Below are 7,931 nucleotides of genomic sequence, written 5' to 3'. Positions count from 1 at the left end.
ACCTCGACCCATTTCATAATGAAACAAGTGAAAGACGCGCATCCAAAAAGAACCAATACAACATTATGGGGGACCATGCGAATAAGCTTCTTCTATGATGGTAATCCAAGCACATATCAAAATGCTTCTTCTTGGGTGTTCCATGTTAGTGGTACAATAGGATCCATCTTTTATGATACAAACTAATGTCATATTGCATAATTGTTATATAGACAATTATAGAATCTTATAGGACGCATATAGTACATGTTATTCTGTGAAATCTTACACAAAAACACATCATAGATATCTAATTTACTGTTCAAAATAAATTACAATACAATACTCATTAAAATACAATTACTTGCATAATTAGATTACTAAACATAGGTAAACCAAAAACTCTTACATATTTTTTATCTAACCAACCACTAATAAAAAACAAAGATAGAGATATATCACCTTAAAATTACAAATAAAAGACATACATAGAGATATATTACCTTAAAATTACTTCAACAAAAAAGCACATTATTAAAATACTACTCATCTTCTTCCCACATCGGAAACTCGTACGGATACTCTTTTTTCATAGCAATGACTTCCTTTTTTGTTTTCTCCAAATTGTACTCACGAAGTGCTAATTCATTCTTTATCTTTCGAACAATTTCTTCACTAGAGCGGATCGAACGCTCGATATATTGGATTTCTTGCCTAGTACTTATAATCCAATTCCTTTACGGTCAATTTCATCCCAATACTTGTCTAGAAGGTTTCGTTGGAAAGCATAATCATTATAAGCCTTATCCACATCAGCTTCTTTTTGTAACAACACTCTTTTCACTTCCTCGTCCATCTTCTCCCCTAATATAGGAAGATCAACGTGGGGAGGGGATTGGTTGAAACGTTATGGGAAATTGACTCCAAAGGAGACTTATTGGTGGATGTAGATGGCCAATTAAATTTTGTCAGGATCCTTTTCATCTCCTCTGATCTTTCTGTCATTTTCACACTTCAATTTTTTTTATTGTTTCTTTGGTTTCTAAATTGAAAACAAATTTACATTAAATATGACATTAAATAATAGTCAACAACTAGAAGATAGTAGTCAAAACCTATAAAAAAGTATTCAATCAAATAAAGTAGTAGAAAAACACTAGTAGACAGTAGTCAAAACCAATAAAAAAGTAGTCAAATAATAATCATGTGTCGAATATTCACTGTACGATAAGACTACACATGAAGTAGTAGTCAATGGCTAGTAGACATTAGTCAAATCCTATAAGAGTGTAGTCAAATCCTATAAGACAGTAGTCAAAGCCTATAAAAAAGTATTTAAATTGTCAATTATATATAGAGACTTATATGTATGCGTCTGAGATTTACAAATCGTATACTACTCCTTATTCTATAATCGCCATAGACATACAATCATGTCCACCTCTCAAGAAAATTGGTGGTTGATGCCACAAAAGAAACGATTACAACTTTTAATAAAAGAAGAAGAGATCAAGAACGAGATTAAAGGCATTGAAGAAGATAGGAAACGGTTGGATAACTTACAGTCCGATATTTGGTCTAATATGAGGTCGGTTCAAGACAAAGAACGCAACATAAAAATTGCAAGAGTTTAGGCATGAGATGCTATAGAGTACGCCAACAAAGAAGAGGTTAAAATGAAAAAGATTCAAAAAAACATACAAAAAAATATGACTGGCTAATTCAAGAAAAAGCAAAATTTCCAACTGATTTTCCAAATGTTTGAATTTAATCATTTTTTATTAATCAACTAGTAAGTTTATGTATTATTTATGAGTTTATCTATGTAATAAGTTTTATATATGCTTGTTTGTTATGATTAATCTATCTAATGAGTACTATTCTCTTGCTAGTTTGTTTATGTAATAATGTTTATGTTTAATAATTAGGAGACATTCTGTTAACATAAACAAAAATAGAACGTTACCAATCATGATGAAATTGTACACATTAAGTGTCACTACAAATCTATAAATGAGACTAATTTAAAATCGACTTTCTAGAAGATACATAATATATCATGCCCATTCTAGTGCGAAACTGCATAGCAGCAATAACAAGTGTCGTCGATATACCAATCGATCGACCTGAAACAAGCTGCTCAATGTACATCAACATAAATACACCGCACTCTTCAAACATCCCTTCTTGTTGGGGCACGTCCGTAACATCCGTAACATTAATGGATGTTTTCTGAGGAGGAAAATCCATGTGGTTCCAGTAGCCAATGCCACGTAGAATGTGGTTCATAAGCTTTTCAAACCGCACAAAATCAATAAGGTTCACGGCCAAAAGATCGCAAGTTGTCATACAAATTCAATGATAACGTGTCCATCCATAACTCGCCAAGTACCCAATGATATGGGTTGATGCAAATCGGAAAGTAAACATGTTTTAACACACAACCGTTACAATTAATTACAACGTTTAATTAGTGTAATATGACAATTTAATTGACTCATATATATATTATTTCTTTACTACACGGTCAACTTCTAGCCAAGATTTTGTGTCATCCAACGGGTCAATCGGATTTCCCATTGCACTTCTTGCCCACTGGAACATCTCAAATGCACCGAAAAATGACGATGGCATGATTGTCCATCGAGCATTGTTCGGTCTACGCTCATTCAAAAGTCTTCCCCATATGTCTACATGTTGCATTTAAATTTAATTTAAACATAAAGAGCTTATAAATTATTTAAATTTTAAATATAAAGAAATGTCTTCATACCTCTTCATCTAAAAATCTCAAGCCACTTGTATAAAAAAGCAGATCCCAAAACTTCGCTTCCATTTTTTCATTATATAACCGATGTTTCATAAAAACAGCTGGTTTGTTTTCCATGTATAGAGAAGGGGCGCTACAACCCGGCATCACATACGGCTCTAATAAAATTGTCAGGGGATCGCTGACAGATACGTGGGTGGTGGTTCGTTGCGTATTACCCCACTTGTACAATATCGGGGGGCATTTTGAACCTACATCATATACGTAGTCAATAACTATCTATATAGTAATAAAATTATAGTAAATATAATTTTTAACATACGTACTGAAATGTATGGAGAGCTAAGATATTATGAAGGTTTCAATAACCTAGCCGGGCGACTTGGTTTTGCAATAGGAGGTCCGGGAATATGATTATCCGCATCCACAATGTCCCTATCAACAACCTTCTTTTTCTTCTTCTTCTACAAAAAACATATTAATTTTTTTAATATACTTTGAAAAAATAAAAAAAATAATTTACAAAAAAATTATAACCTCTTTCATGATTTGTTTTTGTTTTCTACAATCAAACTCTGGTGGATTATGCACATCATCATCCTCGTTTACTCGATTTGATTTCCGTGGACTACCGAATTGTTGACTCACCGGGCCTAGCATCCGATAAGTAGCATCCACATTCTCATTCTCCTACATTTAAAGAAAAAATAATTAATAAAAAAGCAAAGCAAATTTAACAATTAATTGAAGAAGGAACTTCAGACGATTCACACTTCAAACTAGTAATATATGACAAATAATGTGCAGTAGGACTCGGCATCTGAGGCGATCATTTTTTTTTTTGGGTTGATGTGCCTCGTCCTGGTCAACATCACAAACTTTCTCCCAAGATAACCTCCTAATATGAAACCACCGCAAGATATGATGATAGAAATTATTCCGTTGTATCGCAGCACTTCCCCGACTATTGGGAACATCTCTCATATCCATATATTGTAATAAATATACATTAATTTATAAGTGTTGGACTAACTAAAATTATCAAAAAAAAGACCGAAAAATTTATAAATATATTTTTTTAATTACTTAAATATACCTTCAAAGGAATAACAAAACCCGATAATGTATACACATATGGCTTTGTTGGATGCTTGCACATATGATCCTCAAATTCTTTAAACATACTCGACGATCTAGGGTATGATTTAGATCATAGATAACTCCCCCAAGAGAGCCTTTATTATAAATATTAAATTGACAAATACCTATTCCATTGATCCAAGTTCTCCACCACCCACGAAAATTCCTTGGTGACTTTATCATTAGGCTTTTTTCCCAAAAAAAAACCTTGATTGATAATATATAGCAAAATGCCACGGACACCGTCATGAGCATCATTGAACTGTTGATTCATGATAAGGAGCTCTAAATCTTCTACAAGTAAACTAGTGTCCATGCGATATGGGAACACTCTTGACCAAAATGTATTTTCACCATATCCGTGTTTATACATAGTAGAGAATTCGATCCTTGATCTAGGACACTGGCCCATGCAAATTCAAGGCACAAAACAAAACTCCTAGGGCCCAAATGACAGTGTACGTCTAGAAAACCTAAAATGTAGACATTGCGTCCGTTTCTGCAGTAGGGTCCAACATATGCAGGAACAGCCCATGAATAAGAAGTCTGTCTCCGGACTGAGTCGGTAGGTCCAACAAGTAACCGAAGCTAGTTGTTGAAAAAATCTCTCGCACTGGTTCGTTCAAGCCACTCAAAACTTTATGGTAAAACTAACGAAACTCGTTAGTTTTGGTAACCCTAAATCCTCATTAAATCCGGATTAACATTACTTGCTTCCAAAGCAACTAATGACGGCCCAACCCTAATGAAACCCTAATCTCGTTTAATATATAAACAGTTCTTCCTCTTCAGAAGAGGGTCACGATCTTAAGCTCCCGTTTTCATCATACTTTCACAAAATCCTCTAGCATATTGGCTTACGATTTCTGTGCCTAGAATTGTAAGTGTCCACTTGGATTATCCTAGGCTAAATTTCTTGTAACCCAAACATATGGTAGAAATATCAGTTCGGAAAGTGATATCACGATCCAAGTTGGTATCCAGATCTCCACCATAAGCCCTATACTTCCCTACAATCCTTTTGTTTGGAAGCTACAAAATTAAATAAACATTAAGGTTAAATAAGGTTTTATAAAAGAAAAACAGTGTTAAAGAAGTAGAGAGATCACACAATATAACACTTAATTATTTCATATATTCTATTTACTTTGTATAAAATACCAAAGGAAATTAATTGACAACATTTTTTCTATTCTCTATACTAATAGTACACCAAATATAGCATTGTACTTTGAAAATTGTGTGACAATAGCATGTTTTATCACAAACCTGAAACTACAAAAACACAATGTTATTTTATCAATACATTATACTTCAAAGTATCTACCAATTATAAACATAGAAAATTCTTCAAATGGATAGTACATTGCTATTGTATGCTATAATCGAGCATAGAAAATAACATACTTTATCACAAAATGGAAACATGGAATCATAACATATATACAATCGTTAAAATTTCGTAGAACCATTTATTTTATTTTTTTTGAAAAAAAAAAATTAAATAAAAAACAGTAGGTTTTAGGAAACCTACGGTTTTATACAAACCTACGATTTCATTTTTTTTCAAAAAAAAATCACGGAATCGACAATATATGGTTGTACACCGTAGGTTTCCAAAAAACATATAGTTTCGCAAAATTTTTTTTATGTTTTCTGAATAAAAAATCATGAAATAATAACATATATACAATTCCTTATATGTTACATCAAAAAAAAAACGAAAAATAATTTTTGTACGGTTCATACGAAACTGTATGTGTACAAGCCGACATTGCGCAATTTGTGCATTGAGCACTTATACACCGTAGGTTTCGTATGAAACCTATGGTTTTATTTATTTTTCGGTTTTTTTTCAAAAAAAGAACGTAACCGCATATACAAAAACTACTCCTAATCAAGAACACAGTAAAATTTTGATGAAAAATAGACAAACCCCGTTGTTTTTCGGGTGCTCTATTGATAGAAAAAAAAAATAGGCAAACCAATAAAACAATAGTAAAGAATACCTCAATCTGAAAAATTAAACATTATATATTTTTTGCTAATGGGCCACGAAAAATTAAATGGGTACTGAAACAGTAGCGCATTGCCACAAAATAGTAGGTTTCAAGCATTGACCGTAGTCAACCATGTCCAAAGTACTCTTTCGTGGGCTAGTTTTGCTAATGTGTTTTTTTGGCTAACTTTGGATATGTAATTAAGGATTTTGGCTAGATTAATATTTTTCTCAAAAGTTATTGTGATATTAATAGTTAAATAATTGATTTGTTAATTTATATAATTGATAAATTAATGTAAAATCAATAAAATTAAATAATTATTAATCAAAATTAATCTAAAATTGATTCAGAATTAATTACAGGTCCAATGGTTGAATTGTAATTGTTCTTAATTAAGCAAATAATGAAGATTTTAGAACCCATAGGTGGTATTAATACATGTAAGTTGTACATTATGAACATTAAAAAACACAGCGCTTATCCTAAAATCCTAATACTAGTCTAGTTGACTTAGTTAACTTGTTGACTTTGTTTGACCTAGAATTGACAATTGTCACACTATATCTATGGATTATTGGTAAATCTAATTATTAAATAATTTTTTTCATAATTCATTAATCTCTTGAGAATGTTAGGGGGTGTTTAGATTAGCTTATTAGCTTATTGCTTATTAGCTTATTAAAATTAGCTTATTTAGCTTAATAAACTGAATTTTATCCAGACACTCAAAGTTAGCTTATTGTGGGAATAAGCAATAAGCACCTTTTTTTTTCCTATCCAAACACCCTCTTAATATACAAAAAACATGTATACATATGCAAATATATAGCTGCATGAGCTAACATCGATTATAATAACACAAGGGCTCCCTAATTTCAAGCCTACTTTCAAACTTAGCTAAAAAGGAATACAATATTACTTCAATATGGTATGTTTGCAATGAAAAAGAACATCCATTGTGATTGAAAAAAAAAAAAAAAAAAAAAGAACAGTAAAACATAAAAATGGCTTTTAAATGAACGACCTCTATTAAATAATGTCTATTGTTTACGATGCCCTAAAACACTTCAGACTAAAAAATTGATTTGTTAAAATCAAACATGCATCAAGGAACAAACACGTAGATGGCCTTCACTGAAATGGTAAAAAGAAGAAAGCAAGGCATAAATTTAGGAAATTGGAACTTACAACTTCAGCAAATGGCCAAATAAACACCCCTATTAAAATATGATATAAAAATTGATTAAATGCCTTATTTAATGATGAAGAATAATGTTTTCGTCAAGTCGAGGACTAGAATGATAAAGTTTCGACATATCTAGGGTACAAAACTTGAATCTTTCCAGATAATCGAACATGATATATGAAAAAGGACCTAATTTTTTCACACAAAAAATAAAACGCACATCAAAAGTTTAGGTATTTCCACAAAAAAATAAAGAAAGATGAAGAAGAAGGTTTTACTATATTGGACTGGTGATGGCGTTGATTTAAGGTTCCACAACACGCAAATAGAAAAAAGCCAACCCTTTGGTGGTCGGAGATGCCGAGATAGAAGGTGGTCAACAACAAGGATGTGGTGGCTGGAGTACTTGAGAAAGAAGACCGAAGAGACGAGAGGGTACAGACGAATATGAGTAGCAAAGATTTACAAGTAAGGCAAATCAGAATTATGACGAAGGTAGCTCGGTGGTGGCCGATGGTGTTGGTCATCCCTCTTTGTTTTTTTCTTTGATTGTTGGTGGGTAGCGTTAGTGAAGATGAATGAGGCTTGATTAAAACTGATTTTCCTATTTAATTAATTTAACAATTTACCATAAATAAATAACAGATAAGATTACAATTTTATCTTTATTTAAGTTTTTGAAATGATTAATCGTATATTGATTCCTTCATGCTACATCCATACAATAAATAATTATAATACATGAACATACCTCCTAATCACATTATCTCATGTGATTAGTCCTTGCAGAATGCATGGTTTACCTTTCTTTAAACATAAAATACAACTTAAACTTAGGTATGTCAAAGGGGGT

At 32.0% G+C, this 7,931-nt stretch overlaps 1 long non-coding RNA gene across 2 annotated transcripts; it reads right to left on the bottom strand.

Annotated features, from left to right (window-relative positions):
* Positions 1 to 1,889: 1,889 nt before the first annotated feature.
* Positions 1,890 to 7,657, bottom strand: LOC122195745 (uncharacterized). Of its 2 annotated transcripts, XR_006186441.2 has the most exons (6): positions 7,357 to 7,657; positions 3,846 to 4,921; positions 3,287 to 3,439; positions 3,076 to 3,213; positions 2,753 to 3,000; positions 1,890 to 2,669 (listed from the first exon to the last, which is right to left on the bottom strand). It is a non-coding gene; the product is annotated as an uncharacterized LOC122195745 (long non-coding RNA). The 2 variants fall into 2 exon arrangements; XR_006186442.2 differs by lacking the exon at positions 3,846 to 4,921.
* Positions 7,658 to 7,931: the final 274 nt, after the last annotated feature.

The sequence above is a fragment of the Lactuca sativa genome, chromosome 8 (genome assembly GCF_002870075.4).
Source record: "Lactuca sativa cultivar Salinas chromosome 8, Lsat_Salinas_v11, whole genome shotgun sequence".
Taxonomy (NCBI): domain Eukaryota; kingdom Viridiplantae; phylum Streptophyta; class Magnoliopsida; order Asterales; family Asteraceae; genus Lactuca; species Lactuca sativa.
This window is presented reverse-complemented; position numbering and strand designations above follow the sequence as displayed.